Raw genomic sequence first — 21,883 nt, forward strand, 5'->3', positions numbered from 1 at the left:
CAACATTTTTGTGTTTTGTGACACATTTTGATGGAGGAGGTAAAGTTTTGGTAGCTGAGACTTCCTTTGTTTTGCTAACCAACTGCATTAGCTGGTTTGTTCTAACATTCTCTACAAACTCTACAACAGGTGGATGCTTACATTCGGCCCTTTTATTTTTATTTGCTCTACTTTTGCGTTCCTTTCTACAGAGTTGCTTTTTGGTAGGCATTCTTTGGTGTCTGTTGAAAGAAAAGGTATACTTTGGTCTGTTGTCCAGTGTCTGTGTGCTGTGTGCATGTGTGCATGAGTCTGATGGGGAAGGTCTTTGTCATGGTGTGTCGATGTGCATTGGACTCGTGCAATGATTTGCTAAGGCTACTTTATTGTTTCTATACTACTACAATGTGCTTCAGATGAGAGTACAAAGACTACTACTACTACTACAAAGTACTACTTGTGACGAAAACCATTATTAATGAACGAAATGCCATAAACTTGCAACAGCAACTTCTTTTCTAAATCTAACCTTCTAAGGATTACGTATGTTATTTGAGTTCCAAACACCCAGGGATTTGTGAGCCATTCTGCCTTTTATTCTTTGTTCAATAAATGGATATTTGTAGGTAGAATGGTTTAGAAATCAATGTTTGCTTTGGCGCCCAAAATAAACAAATAACCCACACAGCCTCTTTGAGGAGTAGTTACAATATAAAGGTAGTACTGTACTTACTTTTTTCGCAAAATAACCAGGTTTCTTCGGGTATGTCGTCTGCAGTGTAGATGCTGTTGATTCTCAGGAGAGGAGTCTTCACTGCGGTGCAAAAAAACAAAATCAATGACTTACAAGCCGATTCATGGAATTAATGTGCGCCAAAAATTCTGGCGCAGAGGTGCCAAAACGTGCGATTCGCAGTAAAAGTGCGAAATTCGCAGTGCAACTGCGAAAATCGCAGGGAAACCAGAGCACATTGATTCATGGAAGTCCGTGCGCGAGAAAAAAGGTCATCCAACGGCGTGTGCCACGGCCACTGCGAAATCGTACACAGCGCGGCGCACATCACAAAAGTAGGCGGAACATGTGGCGTAACACTCAGAATGGGGAACAATGCGTGAAAATATGGGCGTCACGGGTGAAGTACAGGAGGCAAGTGCGCGGAACGCCCACACGCTCGCCTACAACTCGTATGCATGGAATCGAATAGGGCAAACCAGCGCACGCTGAGGGACGCGCACAGGGCCAAACAAGTATGCCACAAGAAAGCAGGCGGTAGCGCCCCTGCGCCTGAAATAAATGTGTGCCAAAATGTGCGCTAACAAAAAGCACCCATATACAGCTATGATGAATGGTCCATACAGTGGCCCTCTAGGACAAATGAGGTGCAAAGGGGTACCGACAAACACGGACACCCGCTGTGTGAAAAATAGCGTGTGCGTGTATTATGGGGTTCGCGGGAAGTTCCACATGCGATTGGCCTGGGCACGTGTATTCCGGGGTGCGCATGAAGTTTCCCACGCAAATTAGCAGGGTATGTGTATTTCGGTGTGCGCGTGAAGTTCCACACGCAATTTCAGCAGAGTATGTGTACTCCGGGTGCGCGGCAAATTCCACACGCGAATCCAGCAGCCTACGTGTATTTCGGGGGTGCCAGGGAGTCCCACACGTGAATTGGCCGTGTGGGTCCTCCCAGCTGTTCCCTCTATATCCTCCATGGCCCCTGCAGGCGGCCCACACCACAGGGGACTACCCTGCACCCCTGCAGATGTCCCGCAGGCAGCCCATCCTCCATGGCCATGCCCCGCAGCCAAACCACATGTCACCTTGCACTACTGCCCACCAACGCATGTCTCCCAGCACCCCCACCCCCCAGCATCCAGGGGCACCCTCCACCAGGCCCCGACTCCTGTCCCCCTGCACCCACCCCCCTGCATCCAGGGGCACCCTCCACCAGGCCCCCACTTCTGTCCCCCTGCGCCCCCCCTGCATCCAGGGGCACCCTCCACCAGGCCCCCACTCCTGTCCCCCTGCACCCCCAACCCCCACCAATCAGGGGCACCCTCCACCAGGCCCCCACTCCTGTGCCCCTGCACCCCCACCCCCCTGCATCCAGGGGCACCCTCCACCAGGCCCCCACTCCTGTCTCCCAGCACGCCCCCCCCAGCTGTGCGATTTGGCTGGGTACATGTATTCCAGGGGTGCGCGGGTAGTCTCACATGCAATACCATCAGGGTACGTGTATTATGGGTCCGCGTGAACATCCACACGCGATACCAGTAGGGTACGTGTATTACTGGGTTCGCGGGAAGTTCCACACGCGATTGCCCTGGGTCCGTGTATTTCAGGGTGCGGGGGAAGTTTCACACGCGAATTAGCAGGGTACGTGTATTTCGGTGTGCACGGGAAGTTTCACACGCGAATTAGCAGGGTACGTGTATTTCGGTGTGCGCGTGAAGTTCCACACGCAATTTCAGCAGGGTACGTGTACTCCGGGTGCTTGACAAATTCCACACGTGAATCCAGCAGCCTACGTGTATTTCGGGGGTGCCGGGGAGTCCCACACGTGAATTGGCCGTGTGGGTCCTCCCAGCTGTTCCCTCTACACCCTCCACGGCCCCTGCAGGCGGCCCACACCACAGGGGACTACCCTGCACCCCTGCACATGTCCCGCAGGCAGCCCATCCACCATGGCCATGCCCCCCAGCCAACCCACATGTCACCTTGCACTACTGCCCACCAACGCATGTCTCCCAGCACCCCCCCCCCCAGCATCCATGGACACCCTCCACCAGGCCCCCACTCCTGTCTCCCTGCACCCCCACCCCCCAGCACTGTGGTGCACCCTCCACCAGGCTCCCACTCATGTCCAACTCATGTCCCCCTGCACCCCCACCCCCCACCAGTCAGGGGCACCTGCCAGCAGGCCCCCACTCCTGTCTCCCTGCACCCCCACCCCCCAGCAGTACAGGGCACCCTCCACCAGGCCCCACTCATGTCCAACTCATGTTCCCCTGCACCCCCACCCCCCAGCAGTGCAGGGCACCCTCCACCAGGCCCCCACACATGTCTCCCAGCACGCACCCCGCTGCAGTGCAGGGCACCCTCCACCAGGCCCCCACTCATGTCCAACTCATGTCTCCCTGCACCCCCACCCCCCACCAGTCAGGGGCACCTGCCAGCAGGCCCCCACTCATCTCCAACTCATGTCTCCCTGCACCCCCACCCCAGCAGTGCAGGGCACCCTCCACCAGGCCCCACTCATGTCCAACTCATGTCTCCCTGCACCCCCACCCCCCAGCAGTGCAGGGGTACCCTCCACCAGGCCCCCACACATGTCTCCCAGCACCCCCACCCCCCAGCAGTGCAGGGCACCCTCCACCAGGGCCCCACACATGTCTCCCAGCACCCCCACCCCCCAGCAGTGCAGGGCACCCTCCACCAAGCCTCCACTCATGTCCAACTCATGTCCCCCTGCACCCCCACCACCCACCAGTCAGGGGCACCTGCCAGCAGGCCCCCACTCATGTCCAACTCATGTCTCCCTGCACCCCCAACCCCCAGCAGTGCAGGGCACCCTCCACCAGGCCCCCACTCCTGTCTCCCTGCACCCCCACCCCACCAGTCAGGGGTACCCTCCACCAGGCCCCACTCATGTCCAACCCATGTCCCCCTGCACCCCCACCACCCAGCAGTGCAAGGTACCCTCCACCAGGCCCCCACTCATGTCCAACTCATGTCTCCCTGCACCCCCACCCCCCAGCACTGTGGGGCACCCTCCACCAGGCCCCCACTCCTGTCCCCCTGTACCCCCACCCCCCTGCATCCAGGGGCACCCTCCACCAGGCCCCCACTCATGTCTACCAGCACCCCCACCCCCCAGCTGTGCAATTCGCCTGGGTACGTGTATTCCAGGGGTGCGCGGGTAGTCTCACACGCAATTCCATCAGGGTACGTGTATCATGGGTCCGCGTGAACTTCCACACGCGATACCAGTGGGGTACGTGTATATCGGTGTGTGCGCGTGAAGTTCCACACGCGACTGGGCCTGTGAGAGTGGGGTACGTGTATTCCAGGGGTGGGCGGGATTATTTCCTCGCGACTGGGCCTGGGAGAGCGCGTTACGTGTATTCCTGGGGTGGGCGGGAAGATTTACACGGTCACCTACAACGCGCCAAAAAATAAAAGGACCAATCCTGAAACACGTACGCCAGCATGAAGCAGGCGCACGTCCCGCGCAGCATAAAAGAGTGCGCAAACAACAAACAAGCTCAGACGCCAGGATGAATATACCGTTCCTAGCAGCAGTGGCCGTGGGATACCGCAGGAGGAGGAGAAGGATAGTCAGGGCCAGAATCTTCACACCCAGAACCAGCCTATTTGGTATGTCTGATGACCAGGTGTATGGGAGGTACAGGTTTCCACCACACGTAATACTCGGTCAGTGAGTGGGAGGATGACCTCACATCACCCACCCTGTGCTCCCAAGCACTCAGCCCCCTGGAGAAGGTCCTTAATGTACTGCACTTCTTGGCTACCGGATCATTTCAGCGGACAAGTGCCATAGTGGGGGGGGGTGTCACAGGCCACGCAGTCATGGTGCCTACACCAGGTTTTGGCCATCATCACTGCACGCCCATCAGTCCGCAGGCACATATACCTGCCCAGAACACCTGCAGAAAGGCAGGCTGTCAGCCAGGATTTCTACAGGGTGGCACAATTCCCCAAAGTGCTAGGTGCCATTGATTGCACCCATGTGGCTATACGTCTGAGCACATCTATAGAAACCACAAGCACTGGCATTCCATCAACGTCCAGGTAGTATGTGATGCCAAGGGAATCATCACCTCAGTATATGCCAACTATCCAGGGTCCACCCACGACAGCTTCATTTACAGGATGTCAACCCTAAACCGGGACATGGAAGCTGGGCGGCATGGCGATGCATGGCTGCTTGGTGAGTAGAAATGCCACAGCACACGCATGCATGACAGATACAGAGTAATGCCAATACCCCACTAATGATGCCCATCACCACCTCCCCAGGGGACAGTGCCTACCCTCTGAGCACACACATGATGACGCCAATTCGGAACCCCATCACGCCTCCCGAGGAAAGATACAACACAGCCCATATTGCAACACGGGGCATAGTGGAGCGCACATTCGGAGTGCTCAAGTCACGCTTTCGCTCCCTTGACCATTCTGGCGGGCAGCTGTTATATGCTCCCCCAGTAGTGTGCAGGATCATAGTGGCAGCATGTGTCCTGCACAATGTTGCAAAACGCCGGGGCCTGGCTGTGGACATGGTGGTGCCCCCACATCCCCAACCACATGCACACCCGCTGCGCATGGGAGGGGAAAGGGCACGGGGTGAGGCAGCCCGTACGCAGCTGGTGGCTAATTACTTCACATAGAAAGCACACCCCTGTGGAGTGCACACAGCCCTGGCACATACCATCTGACAATCAATGATGACTCAATCTGACAATTATGATGAACAAAGGGACAGTCAACTGTCAGAACCATAGCAGCCTGAGATTGTTCATCTGGAAGTGTCACAATGTGTGCATCCCTACCTACACAAACACCACCAATGCAGTGTCATCAAAAGACACACTTCCATGCAGCAAAAATGAATACCCACTTGCAAAATACAACATGAGAACAGTGGCATGTCACCCAACGCCTCCCCGGCACGGCCACACAACACACCATGGCATGTCATGCAATGTTAGAGCAAACAAATTAATCCCCACAACATGCCCCAAGTGTCACCAACTACAGTGTCCCTAATGGAAACTGGCCACACATGAAATGCTCACAGTAATGCAGGACCAACAACACACATTACCAAATACTTACCAAGAATACCAATCACCTACACAACCTCCAACCTACCATAAACATGACAGTACGGACTTGGAAAATTGGTAGCCTCACTACCTGTTAATGGCAGCACTTCAAACACTTCCAAGTACACAGTGTTAGCGCCACGCAAGAGTGTAGGTGCACTGCTAACAACATGGACTCCAGTCCCAAAGTAGACCGCCTTGTGAAGACATGAGAAATGGACCTCCAAATTAGGAGGATGAGATGGATGCAGAGCCACATATCAATACACCATGCAGTGTACAATACAACAACAATATGCACTAGGAATGTATACACAGTATTGACTACAGACTGCCCACACATCAAATGGGAGTCCAACGTCACCGTGTAAGTCAATGTCACTTGGGCACACCCTTTGCAAGCCCATGGGAACGGGAAGCAGGAGGGGTGTGTGTCACACAAACCCAAGCATCTGACCCAAATTCAGGACAAGCCTGCATGTGTCCAGCCACAATACAGCGTATGCCCACGGGAGCCACACAAGGCAACACACTGTCCAAAAAATCAAAAATTAAAAAATAAATAACATGAAATCAAAAATGGCCATTAATGGGCCCGGGGGGTTTGGGGGAGGCCACCCAGGATGTCCGAGGATAGGGTGCATACCAAAACCCACCCGTGTGGATCTTGCGAAAAAAAAAAACACCTCCATGGGCTCATGGCCTGCACGGCTACCCTATTGTGGGAGAATCGCTGCTGTCGCTCTCCTCACCCTCTGCAGCTGCATCAGGAGGTGGTGGCACTATGGGAGGCAGCCCACGCAAAACCCTAGTCTGGTCCTCCATGGCAGCAAGAATGCGGTTGTGGAAGGTCTGGTTCTGGAGGATAATTGTGCGTAGGTACCCCTGCAACAACTCACGGGATGCCCGGACCTCCGCCCTAGTTGCCTGCAACTCAGCTGAGAGCGTACGTGTGAGCCGCTCCAGCTGCTGTTCTGTCCTCGTGTTAGCTGAAGCCTCAAGCTCAACCAGAGTTGCCCTGAGGTGACGGAGTTCTACCCTCAGGGCTTCCCTGTGGCCCTGGGACTCAATGGAAATGGCTTCCCCCAGAGTCTCCAGTGCCGCCCGCCTGTCCCTGTTGGACGCCAACATGTCCTCCCTGTGTTACTGGCTAATGGAGTCTGTTGCCTGCTGTAGTTGTTCAATTAGCCTTTCTTGGGGGACAATGGAAGTGGCCACCCTATCCATGGCCTGAGCCATCATCTCAGTTGATGCTGCCTGTTGGTTTGCCATACCGTATATGGATTGCTCCCATGCGGTATTGCCAGGTGGCGTACGGCCACCGCGTCGGCGGGCTCCACACCTGTCTGGGGCAAGGCGAACTGCACCTTGCTGTGCCGGCACTGCCTGAGGCTGCAGGACTGCATTCCCCCTCTGATCTGCTGGCCCAGGAACAGGATCAGATGTAGCGGAGTGTGACTCTGCATCCGTAACCACCAAAGGCGGACCTACCAACAATGACATCCCCATTGAGGGTTCTACCCCTGGTGCAGGTGGGTTGGACAGTACAGAATTCCTCCCAGAAACACTTACCTGCGACGGCACATAGGTCTCATCATCCGAATCGACACCTGAATACAGCTCGGGGGAGGTGCACCCAGAGACACCCCTTGAGATGACGGTCTGCAGCAAGTGTGGGTTCTCACCCACCAACACACCACGTCCCTCACTGCTGCCCGGTCGGGCCTGAGACCCCTCCTGGGTCTGCACCATCTCCACAACCCCAGCAGTATCAAGTGCGTCATCCCCTACAAAGACATGAAAGAAAAGAAATGGGAACAGGCATTAGCAACATGGAACACAATTCGGGCTGAGAAGCAACAGAAACAGTACTTCATTGACACATGTACCACATGACTACAACCCTCCCATGCATGCACTGTCACTGCGTATGAAGGGGAGGCAAATGGCACACATTGATGACACCAAGATGGAAGACCAACAAATTTGCTGCATGCTGCCTAGCAGTGCCATCACACATTGGCCTGTGATTGGCATGTCCAATATACATACATGACACATGCCATCACACAGATGGCATGTACCCTAGCCATGTCACACATGTGACAATAGGATGAAGAAATGCCTAGTGAAAGTGGTGGAATGCAGACAATCAGCCTGAATGAACACAGAATAACATGCAACTATGTTGTGGCAAGATGACAATTCAAGGGCAACTGGCGTGAGGTTGGGCTGAATGCCTACTGTTGCCAGAAGGGATACTGCAACACCCAAATCCTGGTGCGCAGAATGTATTGCATGAAGCGCATGGGTGATCCAAACCACTCAGGCACACACCCCCTCACTTGGCACTCAATCAGAAGCACTCACACACACGCCATGCACATGGATGACACACACATGCATGTGCACTCACCGGACAATGCCTCGTAATCTGGCAGGTCTCCCACGCCTTGGATCTGTTCCTCCGTGACGTAGGTCCCAGAAACATACTCATGTGGAGTGAGTTCTATGTCCTCTGCCGGAGACCCACCTCCAGTCACTAGAGTTGCGGCATGACTTGAGGCCAGCTTTTTCTTTGCACTGCGCTTAAGGTCATTCCAGCGCTTGTAGCAATCATTAGCTGTGCGCCTCACGAATCCAAGGGCACTTATGAGTTCCGCAATGGTCTGCCAGTGTGCCTGATGTTGTGCAGGTGTGGTCTTGCATCCTGCAGTAATCACCATTTCTCTGTCATGTGCGGACACATACTCCAGAAGTGCATCAAGTTCGACCCGATTCAAGCTGGGCTTCCTTTGTGGGCCGGACTGTGTAGCCGTGTCTGGGGCATCAGCCTGTACTGGACAAGCACTCTTCCTCTTCCGCTTGAAAGGTGGTGGTGATACTGAGTGTCCTACGCCGCTCTGGACACTAGGGGCAGGAGCCCCGGTGGACTGTGGACTAGGAGTGTGGGAATGAACACTCACCATGGGACTTGGTGCAGGCATTAGCTGAAGTGTGATGTAGTCAGGGGGAACGTCAGCAGGATGGACTAGGACCGACACTGTCCTGGCTGGGACACTCAGAGCTGGGGTGGATGGAGCCGCAGCTGCCCCTGCAGCCTCCCCACCCTGCCTACTCGGGGCAGCAGATGACATAGCTGCCCCTGATCCACGGAGGCTGGTGACACCAACGTGCACCGCCACACGTGGCCTAGACCTGCTGACCTGGAAGTCAGCCATGGAGTCACCTAGTGCCAGGTCTGGTGCCACAATGGGCTGGTCCAACAAGGGCTGAGCAGGGATGGTGTCAGCCACGTTACCCTCAACCAGGGGGGGCATGGGTGTCCCTGACTGGTCACCCACACATGGGGGGCTAGGGGCACCCTGCAAGTCCTGGCCACGTCTCCTACCGTATCCACCACGGCCACCTCTTGTGGCTCGCCCACCTTTGCCACCCTTACCGCGTGCTCGCCACCCAACCATGGCACTGATCTAGTTGTGCGTATGGGAGTTGCAGTAAACTATTGTCCTGGGCAATTGGGGGTCAAAGGGGTAGGGTACTAGATGGAATTCGTACCCTAGTGCTCTAGCAAGGCTGTATGTGACCCCTGGGGGAAGATGATGGGTCACGCACTGCACAGGCACCCCGAAAAAGGGAGATAATGTGCATGCAACCCCTCCTAGACCACGTGCGTGGAAAAAAAAACCTGCACTACGCTGTGGCACCCAGAAACACAAAAATGAACGTATGCGTGTCACAGGCAGCCTAGACTGACCTCTGAGGGGGCAGGCAACACACGGGGCAAGCACAGATGTCAAATACGTGCGCGATTCACCGTCTGCCAGGAAAAACCACGTGTAAAATACGCGCGTGTGCGCGTTGGTAACACCCCCGCCAAAAGAAGAATTGTATGCTGTCTGAGGAGACAGGACAACAGGAAAAGTGAATGCTGTTTGAGGAAACAGGCCCAGGAAAAAGACAAGAAAAGAAAAAGCTGTCAGAGGTAACAGGGAGTACGAACCTGGAACGCCATGAAGTAAATCGCGTGTGAACCGACAAGAAGTACAGATTTCACCCACTCGCTCTCCACGAAAAGCATATACAAGGAAATGGCGTTCTACACATACCTTTTAAACATGCCCACACGTCCAGCGTCACTTCCGCTGGTACGCGCTAAGGCCCCATCCTCCAATTACACGCGCTGACACTCTGACGTGCAGTCATTGAACGTGTAACATGCACCCGTGTACAGGGAAACACACGCGCACGCACGTCACAGACGCGCATACGCGCTGTTTGCCTTTGGGCCAATGAATTCGCGTACGTGTGCTGATGCGCTTACGCGCTAAGGCCCTTTCCTCGAATTACACGTAGACGTGCTGGATTTTCACGTGCCAAATCACTCTGTATCAAGCTGGCCATGCGTAAGCACACGGAAGACCACGCTCCTGCCCAGAAGGCCAAATTACTGCCCCCCAGAGCCCCGAGCATGCTCCCACCTGCCATCTGCTGCTGCCTGATTGCCTGCTGCCCACGTGCCCTGCCATTTGCTGCCTGCACATCAGCCAGGGGTGCTGTTGCTGTGACCACCCCTGCTGGAACCGAAGACTCCCGACTGGGATTCCATCGTTCCACAGCCCAGCCCCAGGATCCAGTTGCCCACCCACTCCTGCCTCTGGGGTTGTCATGTCGGGCACTGCAACATCTGGCACCACTGACAACCCCCGGCCAGAGAGGCAGAGGGGCACCAGCTTCACTGACATTGAAGTGGGTGTCCTGGTGGAGCAAGTCCTGGGGCAGTATGATGCCCTCTTCGGAAGTTTGCGCGCCGACAAGGAAGGACGGACTTGGATCTGGACGGACATCGTGACTGCCATCAACGCGGAGGGGGTGGCAGTCCGCGACTTCCAACATGTCAAGAAGCGCTGGGAGGACTTCAGGTCCAGGACCCTCAATAAGGCCCGGCGCCTCTTGAAGGCAGCGGATGCTAAGGGGCACCGGGGCCACTTGTCGGACGATCAGATGAGAGTCCTGGAACGCATATCCCCAGCGCTCCACGTCCAGGTCCTTGAGAGGCAGACCCGTCTGGAGTTGAGCGGTAAGTGTACATGCATCATGGTTCTAAGCTGTGCGTGTGGTGATGTGCCAGTAGTTTGCAGGTTGCACATGTGTTTGTATGGGGCCGAGTATGGGTGGGGTGTACAGGGCCGTGAGGCTAACACATGCGAGGGCTGTCATGTGTGAGACATGGATGGTGCTTGTGTGTGTAGGCTTGCATGCCAAATGCAGTTGTGTGGGCACACATGTTTGGATGAATGTGTATGTAAGTAGGCATGTTCGTGATGTCACACGTGGATGTTTTATTCAGCTGCATCTATCAGCACTGTGTACATGTGCATGTGTGTGTATTTGACAAGGGTGCAACAGTGATGCAACATGGATGCATGTGACAGCGGGATGTGGAAGCCTGATTGGCAGATGTGACATGGATACCCATCTGAACACTGCGACAGTTGGCAGAGGTGTACACATGCATGCAAGTGTGGTGGTGTGTGTGCAAGTGTAGTGCACTCCCTGTGTTGCATGTGATGTCTGGCTCACTTTTGCCTGCTCATGCTGTTGTATGTGAATGGATGGTGCTGGCAGTTGCGATATGGCTGTGGTATGGCTCATGTGTGCAAGTTGAAATGACATGTGTGTTGACGATTGTGATGCCATGTCTGAGGTTTGCCAATGCCACTCATGTACAACTGTCATGTGTGTATGTGTCCATTGTACAGTGCCCTGATGCCTGTGTTTCATTTCTCCCTGTCTGCAGCGTCAACTGATGAAGAGGGCGGAGAAGGTGCTGTGGAGCACAGCGGCGGGGATCGCACCGCCAGCCGGAGACGCAAGGCCCGGCTCCCCTCCCAGGTTGTGATCTCGTCAGGGAGGGAGGAGTCCGCTGCCACGTCCCAGGCCGCAGCTACCGGGGGGAGGTCCAAGAGGCGGAGGTCGGAGTTGGACTCCTCGGCAGCAGATGGGGCAGCTGGGACCCCACAAGGCCCAACGGGGGAAGATGGCACAGAGTCATCCAGGTTGGTGGAGGGTTTGGTGGAGGAGGAGGCCGTGCAAGCAACAGAGACGGGGTCTGGAGGTGGGGATTCCACTGGTGCTAGTGGTGCAGTGCAGGACCAGGGACAGGAGGCAGCACAGGCCGCCGCGGAGGTGCCTGTGTGCAATCCTGTCCCTGATCCTGTCACTGCATCATCTTGCACCAGCAGAGATGCTTACGTCCAGACCCGTTTTCAGGCAGGGGATGAGCTCACAACAACTGGCCTTCCTCTGCCTGCAGACGTGGCTATCCGGGTCCGGGTTGAGCCTGTCCTGACTGGTGTGGCGTTGCGTCAACGGGCCATGCGAGGTGACCTGAAGTCTTTTCATGAGGAGACTGCACGTCATCTCGAATGGCTCGTTGACCGCGTTGGCCTAATGGGACAGGTCACCCAGGCTGGATTCCTCCGTTTGATGGGGCTTGCTCAGACCCCCTCCTCAACTGAACCCCCTATGCGCCAGTCGTCCTCCGTGCCATCTTCCCACCCATTAGTCACCTGGGTGCCCTGTGGAGCTGCCTCTGACGGTGCGGCCAGGCTGGTGGAAGAGGCATCTCTGACACAGTCGGGAGTCGGACGTCCAGCAGGGGTGGCCACATCAACGATTGCACCCCAGCCGGTGGAGGATGTGCAGGCAGCAGGAGCCAGGGCACAGGCAGAGGTACAGCAGCAGCAGCAACGAGGTGGGAGCCATGATGGCTCGTGGCCTTCGACATCGGAGGGGCAGACATCGGCCGGTGGGCTGGAGGACCCAGGACAGGAAGGGTCTTCCGTGTGGCAGCGGTTGGGCCACGCCATAGATGCGGAGCGGCAGCGGGCGGAAGAGGCACGGCTCACGATGGTCAGGGCGGAGAACTCCCTGCGGAGGGCCCTGAGGCGGGCCGAGTGCCTCGAGGCAATCCGCAGGGAGTTGGAGGTGAACATGTCGACTGCCCTGCGGACCCTCAGGGCCATGGAGGAGGACCGCCTCCGGGACATTGAGCAGGAGTTCGATGATGCCCTGGCCCGGAACATCCCGAAGTGAGCCGTCGGACTGGCCCGCTGCCCTTGTAAATAGTTCTGTAGTTAGTGTTAGGTTTCCTTTGGTTTTGCATTTTTTTTTTACCTTTTGGACAATGGGCCACATTTTTGTATATATTTTTTTTTAGTAGGTAGTGTTATTAGATAGGTTTAATTTCTTCCGTTGGGATCATGGACCCTGGATTGTTTATCTGTATATAGTTAACTGTTGGATTTTCTATTTTTTTTTATGATTTACCCATGGAGCAATGGTTTTCGATTTTAATTTTCCACTGGATTTACTTTTGTGAACTGTGACTTTGGACACCTTTCCTTTGGATTATGATTTGTGGTTTTACATTATTTTACGGACATGCTGCTTTCTTTTTTTTAATTCCCATTTTCGTTTGTTTATTTTTGATTCAATTTATGTTGCTCTTAATACATATTTTTTCTTCAAACTTCAATGTGTAGTATCATCTCATTGGTTTCATGCATATCATGATATGGGTTTTGACATTCACTGACACCCATTGTGTGTATGTGAGGGACATGTGCTCATTTACAAACTTGCCATTGGGGTTGTATCATGTAATTGCCATTTCTAAGTGGGTGGATGCAATACTCGGGTGGGTGTTTGACATTTGGAGGCTGCCCATTAGGCCCAGGGATCTAGATTGTGATGACATGTTGGCTGGGGGACATGTGTGGGGGCCTGCTGGCAGGTGGCCCTGACTGCTGGGGGGTGAGGGTGCTGGGAGACATGAGTGTGGGCCTGGTGGAGGGTGCCCCTGGATGCTGTGGGGTGGGGGTGCTGGGAGACATGAGTGTGGGCCTGGTGGAGGGTGCCCCTGCACTGCTGGGGGTGGGGGTGCTGGGAGACATGTGTGGGGGCCTGGTGGAGGGTGCCCTGCACTGCTGGGGGTGGGGGTGCTGGGAGACATGTGTGGGGGCCTGGTGGAGGGTGCCCTGTACTGCTGGGGGGTGGGGGTGCTGGGAGACAGGAGTGGGGGCCTGGTGGAGGGTGCCCTGCACTGCTGGGGGTGGAGGTGCAGGGGGACATGAGTTGGACATGAGCGGGGGCCTGGTGGAGGGTGCCCTGCACTGCTGGGGGGTGGGGATGCTGGGAGACATGTGTGGGGGCCTGGTGGAGGGTGCCCTGCACTGCTGGGGGGTGGGGGTGCTGGGAGACAGGAGTGGGGGCCTGGTGGACGGGTGCCCTGCACTGCTGGGGGGTGGGGGTGCTGGGAGACATGTGTGGGGGCCTAGTGGAGGGTGCCCTGTACTGCTGGGGGATGGGGGTGCTGGGAGACATGTGTGGGGGCCTGGTGGAGGGTGCCCCTGACTGGTGGGAGGTGGGGGTGCAGGGAGACAGGAGTGGGGGCCTGGTGGATGGGTGCCCTGCACTGCTGGGGGGTGGGGGTGCTGGGAGACATGTGTGGGGGCCTAGTGGAGGGTGCCCTGTACTGCTGGGGGATGGGGGTGCTGGGAGACATGTGTGGGGGCCTGGTGGAGGGTGCCCCTGACTGGTGGGGGGTGGGGGTGCAGGGAGACAGGAGTGGGGGCCTGGTGGAGGGTGCCCCTGACTGGTGGGGGTGCAGGGAGACATGAGTTGGACATGAGTGGGGGCCTGGTGGAGGGTGCCCCTGGATGCTGGGGGGTGGGGGTGCTGGGAGACATGAGTGTGGGCCTGGTGGAGGGTGCCCATGACTGCTGGGGGGTGGGGGTGCAGCGGGATATGAGTTGGACATGAGTGGGGGCCTGGTGCAGGGTGCCCTGCACTGCTGGGGGTGGGGGCGCAGGGAGACAGGAGTTGGACATGTGTGGGGGCCTGGTGGAGGGTGCCCCTGCACTGATGGGGGGTGGGGGTGCAGGGAGACATAAGTTGGACATGAGTGGGGCCTGGTGGAGGGTGCCCTGCACTGCTGGGGGTGGGGGTGCAGGGAGACAGGAGTTGGACATGTGTGGGGGCCTGGTGGAGGGTGCCCCTGCACTGCTGGGCGGTGGGGGTGCAGGGAGACATGAGTTGGACATGAGTGGGCCTGGTGGAGGGTGCCCTGTACTGCTGGGGGGTGGGGGCGCAGGGAGACATGAGTTGGACATGAGTGGGGGCCTGCTGGCAGGTGCCCCTGACTGGTGGGGGGTGGGGGTGCAGGGGGACATGAGTTGGACATGAGTGGGGGCCTGGTGGAGGGTGCCATGCACTGCTGGGGGATGGGGGTGCTGGGAGGCATGTGTGGGGGCCTGGTGGAGGGTGCCCTGCACTGCTGGGGGTGGGGGTGCTGGGAGACATGTGTGGGGGCCTGGTGGAGGGTGCCCCTGGATGCAGGGGTGTGGGGGTGCAGGGGGACATGAGTTGGACATGAGTGGGGGCCTTGTGGAGGGTGTCCCTGGATGCTGGGGGGTGGGGGTGCTGGGAGACATGTGTGGGGGCCTGGTGGAGGGTGCCCTGCACTGCTGAGGGGTGGGGGTGCAGGGAGACAGGAGTTGGACATCTGTGGGGGCCTGGTGGAGGGTGCCCCTGCAGTGATGGGGGGTGGGGGTGCCGGGAGACATGGGTTGGACATGAGTGGGGTCTGGTGGAGGGTGCCCCTGGATGCTGGGGGGTGGGGGTGCTGGGAGACAGGAGTGGGGGCCTGGTGGAGGGTGCCCTGCACTGCTGCGGGGTGGGGGTGTAGGGAGACAGTAGTGGGGGCCTGCTGGCAGGTGCCCCTGACTGGTGGGGGCTGGGGGTGCAGGGAGACAGGAGTGGGGGCCTGCTGGCAGGTGCCCCTGACTGGTGGGGGGTGGGGGTGCAGGGAGACAGGAGTGGGGGCCTGGTGGAGGGTGCCCATGACTGCTGGGGGGTGGGGGTGCAGGGGGACATGAGTTGGACATGAGTGGGGTCCTGGTGGAGGGTGCCCCTGGATGCTGGGGGGTGGGGGTGCTGGGAGACATGTGTGGGGGCCTAGTGGAGGGTGCCCTGCACTGCTGAGGGGTGGGGGTGCTGGGAGACATGTGTGGGGGCCTGGTGGAGGGTGCCCCTGACTGGTGTGGGGTGGGGGTGCTGGGAGACATGAGTGTGGGCTTGGTGGAGGGTGCCCTTGGATGCTGGGGGGTGGGGTGCTGGGAGACATCCGTTGTTGATCAGTAGTGCAATGTGACATGTGGCTTGGCTGGGGGGCATGCCCATGGTGGATGGGCTGCCTGCGGGACATGAGCAGGGGTGCAGGGTAGTCCCCCGTGGTGTGGGCTGCCTGCAGGGGCCGTGGAGGTTGTAGAGCCAACACCTGGGAGGACCCACACGGCCAATTCACATGTAGTACTCCCCAGAACCCCTGAAATACATGTACCCTGCTGAAATCGCATGTGAGACTTCCCGCGCACCACGAAATACACGTACCCAGGACATTCGCGTGTGGAACTTCCCGCGCACCCCTGAAATACACGTACCCTGCAGAATTCGCTTGTGAAACTTCCCGCACACCCCAGGAATACACGTACCCAGGACATTCGTGTGTGGAACTTCCAGCGCACCCCTGAAATACACGTACCCTGCTGAATTTGCGTGTGAAACTTCCCACGCATCCCTGAAATACATGTACCCTGTTGAATTTGCATGTGAAATTTCCCGCACACCCCAGGAATACACGTACCCAGGACAATCGCATGTGGAACTTCCCGCGCACCCCTGAAATACACGTACCCTGCTGAATTCGTGTGTGAAACTTCCCGCACACCCCAGGAATACACGTACCCAGGACAATTGCGTGTGGAACTTCCTGCGCACCCCTGAAATACACGTACCCTGATGGAATCGCGTGTGGAACTTCCCGCGCACCCCTGAAATACATGTACACAGGACATTCGCATTTGAAATGTCCCTGGCACCCCGAAATACATGTACACAGGACATTCGCTTGTGGAACTTCCCGCGCACCCCTATAATACACGTACCCTGATGGAATCGCGTGTGGAACTTCCCGCGCACCCCTGAAATACACGTACCCTGCTGAATTCGCATGTGAAACTTCCCACGCACCCCTGAAATACACGTACCCTGCTGAATTCGCGTGTGAAACTTCCCGCACACACCAGGAATACAGGTACCCAGGACAATTGCGTGTGGAACTTCCCGCGTACCCCTGAAATACACATACCCTGCTGAATTTGCATGTGAAACTTCCCGCACACCCCAGGAATACACATACCCAGGACAATCGTGTCTGGAACTTCCTGCGCACCCCTGAAATACACGTACCCTGATGGAATCACGTGTGAAACTTCCCGCACACCCCAGGAATACACGTACCCAGGACAATCGCATGTGGAACTTCCCGCGCACCCCTGAAATACAAGTACCCTGCTGAATTTGCGTGTGAAACTTCCCGCACACCCCAGGAATACACATACCCAGGACAATCGCGTGTGGAACTTCCTGCGCACCCCTGAAATACACGTACCCTGATGGAATCGCGTGTGGAACTTCCTGCGCACCCCTGAAATACATGTACACAGGACATTCGCATGTGAAACTTCCCGTGCACCCCGAAATACATGTACACAGGACATTCGCGTGTGGAACTTCCCGCGCACCCCTATAATACACGTACCCTGATGGAATCGCGTGTGGAACTTCCCGCGCACCCCTGAAATACACGTACCCTGCTGAATTCGCGTGTGAAACTTCCCACGCACCCCTGAAATACACGTACCCTGCTGAATTCGCGTGTGAAACTTCCCGCACACACCAGGAATACACATACCCAGGACAATTGCGTGTGGAACTTCCCGCGCACCCCTGAAATACACATACCCTAATGGAATCGCGTGTGAAACTTCCCGCGCACCCCTGAAATACACGTACCCTGTTGAATTTGTGTGTGAAACTTCCCGTACACCACACGAATACACGTAACCAGGACAATCGCATGTGGAATTTCCCACGCACCCCTGAAATACACGTACCCTGCTGAATTTGCGTGTGAAACTTCCCGCACACCCCAGGAATACACGTACCCAGGACAATCGTGTGTAGAACTTCCTGCGCACCCCTGAAATACACATACCCTGATGGAATCGCGTGTGGAACTTCCTGCGCACCCCTGAAATACACGTACCCTGCTGAATTTGCATGTGAAACTTCCAGTGCACCCCGAAATACACGTAAACATGACATTCGCGTGTGGAACTTCCCACGCACCCCTGAAATATACGTACCCTGATGGAATTGCGTGTGGAACTTCCCGCGCACCCCTGAAATACACGTACGCTGCTGAATTCGCATGTGAAACTTCCCACGCTCCCCTGAAATACACGTACCCTGCTGAATTCGCGTGTGAAACTTCCCGCACACACCAGGATAACACGTACCCAGGACAATCGCGTGTGGAACTTCCCGCGCACCCCTGAAATACACATACCCTGCTGAATTCACGTGTGAAACTTCCCGCACAACCCAGGAATACACGTACCCAGGACAATCGTGTGTGGAACTTCCTGCGCACCCCTGAAATACACATACCTTGATGGAATTGCATGTGAAACTTCCCGCGCACCCCTGAAATACACGTACACTGCTGAATTCGCGTGTGAAACTTCCCGCACACCCCAGGAATACACGCACCCAGGACATTTTCGTGTGGAACTTCCCGCGCACCCCTGAAATACACGTACCCTGGTGAATTTGCATGTGAAACTTCCCGGGCACCCTGAAATACACGTACACAGGACATTTGCGTGTGGAACTTCCCGCGCACCCCTGAAATACACATACCCTGATGGAATCGCGTGTGAAACTTCCCGCGCACCACTGAAATACATGTATCCTGATGGAATCGCGTGTGAAACTTCCCACGCATCCCTGAAATACACGTACCCTGCTGAATTTGCGTGTGAAACTTCCCGCGCACCCCTGAAATACACATACCCTGATGGAATCGCGTGTGAAACTTCCCGCGCACCACTGAAATACATGTATCCTGATGGAATCGCGTTTGAAACTTCCCGTGCACCCCTGAAATACACGTTCCCCGCTTGGCGTTTGCTGTTTGGCAGCCTTGTGAACTGGACCAGGGTTAGTGCAGACATTTGCGATGAATTGGGGATTTTGATGGCTTTTCCTTGCGCGAGGGCGTTCTTGGGGGCGTAACTGGCGCTGCTGCAGGTTTGCTGCGCCACTCTGTGCCACGGCTGGTTTTGGAGGCTAAAATCCATGAATACGCTGTGCGATGAAATGGATTTTATCGCACGCAGCTGGCACAGTGTATCGCACGGGGACACTGTGCGCCAGCCGCGTGCGCCACTTTTGTGCGAAATTCTATGAATTACCCTGTTAGTGTGTTCACAGCAGTGATGATACTGCACACATTAATTGTGCTTCTTTCATCACAGCATTCTACTTTCATATTTCAACCCAGTGCATGTGTGCATTTCACTTCACTCTGTGCAGTATTTCCATGGCATTTTTCTAATATGGTACTTGAAAGTCCTTCAAAATTGCTAGCAATTTTAAGTTTATGGAAAAGCCTTGTTTTTCACACGGTGTACTATGTATAGGCGAGAGGTTTGTAAGCGATAGGGCACAGTAGTAGATGGGGAAAAATGTTCTACTTGCAAATTAAAAGCACAATGCTGAAAAATCGGGAGACCCTCAGAGGGAGATGTCACCACAGCAATCAGGAGCGCTTACTTTTCTCATACGATTACATTGCAAGTAGCATTACTGTAGCCCGTACACAGTACACTACTCCGACATTTTCACATACAAAATTGAGTTCCGCCCTAAATAGGCATGCTTGCAACGTATGTATAGGTTATGCGGAAGACAGTAAGCAGTCGTGCGGTTTGTCAATCATAAATCGGACATCTTGCACTTAAAAGGGGGAACGTTGGTATGTATTGCCTGTGCATATTTAGCGCCATTAATTTGTCTAAATTAAATCATAAGGGTTGCACATGTTCTCTGATTACAATATACATACCTGTATTATATACTCATGCATGTGCGCGTGCATGGAGCTGCATGTAGAAATTTGCAATACTTGCACAGTAGCTTATGAAGTAGGTGCTTTGCAATGATATGCGACTTCCATTCACAATCATCGACAGTAATTTTGAAGTGCGCAATGTTGATGACAGAGTTAGAATTAGCGATGTTCAATGTGATCGGTGGATGGTTGTGCCTAATGAGGGACTCGACTTGCTACAGCTGTGGAAAGGGTGGGAGGACTGGGTAAGAGTTACGTGCCGCACATAAGCAACGCTTGTCCGCAGGTAGGGCGTGTCACATATGGGTTTCTACAGCAAATCTTGCATGGAAAGGGGACTGTAGGCACCAGGCAATGATTTTCACATTACTTTTTTGTGTCGAAAGACGGTGCGTACAGTGAAGATGGCAGAGGTGCAAAGGGTCAGGGTTTTGGTGATTGGACACATTTTTGTGCATGGATTACAACACTATGCCGAGAGTAGGCATGTGGCACACCATTTCGATGTCAGAGGAGTAGAGGTGGTGTGGAGTGCTGACACTGATGGAAATGCTGCGGCAATTATGCAAGTTTGCAGAGACATGTGTACAATGACCACTCCTCATGTGGTAATTTTGCACTACAGTGCTTCCCATTTGGGATACGTGAGTTCACGTACTTTGTTGGCCGATTCGGCACATTTGGTTGAAGCACTCATAACCATCTTCCCAACAACAAAAGTAATTTGTTCTGCTTTGCTGCCTGGAATAAAATGGACAAAAGTATTGGGAGGTGTATCATCAATCGCGGCATGCGTGCATTCATGATACGAGCTGGTATGTTTTTCTGCAGCCACGATAACATTGCTTCAAGCAATGCAGATTATTTCGAAGCAGATGGTGTTGCGCTATCTTCTTTGGGAAATGCGATGTTCTTTTGGAACGTAAGGCTTGCTTTAGAGAAGGTTCTGTAATGGTTTAGGAGTAAAGCGAGGACAAAAAATACAAAAAGATAAATATAATAACCGATGTCTGTACGGTATCTGGCCAAACTGGCCAAAAATAAAAAAAAACAGCTCTTTTCAGAGCCCATCTTAAAGGGGAAAAAGGGGAATGACACTTTAATGTACCGTCGTCACGCTCTGATCCTATACATGTCCGTGAACATGGCGGTACTTCGCAGCCAGCGCGTATCACCAACGGGGATTCAGGGGTGGAGACGCATGCAAATGAGTATGAGCGGAGCTAGGGATTGGTCCATAAAGTTCAGTGGGTGTGTTCTGAACTGCGCACTTTAGTAAGACCGTCTTCTCCCTGACAGGACACCACACAGCCATGGCTTTTCATGCTCGAAAACAGATTATCTGGATTTTGGAAGACTCATGGATACATTGGTTGAAGGAGCATGCAGAAAGCTGCAGTTTATCTGCAGATCTCGGATTTCCTCATGTGGAAGTGCACTGGCATGGAGTGCGTGGCATGAGGTGGCTGGACTTGGTACCTCTCTGTGTTACTTTACTGACAGGGCGTCCTCCAGATATACTTATCATTCACTGCGGAAGAAACAGTTTGGGCCATGTCTCTGGAATTTTTTTGCAATTTGCAAGGAAGGAAGGACTTTCGAAGCTCATGGACATGTTTCCAAATTGTCACATACTTTTTTCCCGTATTGCACAAAGACAAATATGGCTGCGTTCTTCTGCTTTTGGTCCACAAATGGAGAAAGCGAGACGCATTGTGAATAAGGCAGTTTGTGCCTTTTTAAGGGATGTTGGTATGTCCTCCTTCCACAATGAAAACATTTTGTTTCGCAGCTCTTTCATTTTCTGCAGAGATGGAGTCCACCTGACATATGCTGGCAATCAGATTTTTCTTCGCAATGTACAAAATGCATTGCGACCTCTTCTGAATTCACACTAACCTATCTGACAATCCGTTTTCTCCAATCCACAGTTTTTGACCCACACAACACACCGCCGAAAGGCTCTTTTCAGAGCCACCAGTTACTCCCAGCGTCCACTTCATTGTGTTTGCT

This window comes from Ambystoma mexicanum, chromosome 10 (assembly GCF_040938575.1).
Source record: "Ambystoma mexicanum isolate Mex_15411 chromosome 10, UKY_AmexF1_1, whole genome shotgun sequence".
NCBI lineage: Eukaryota > Metazoa > Chordata > Amphibia > Caudata > Ambystomatidae > Ambystoma > Ambystoma mexicanum.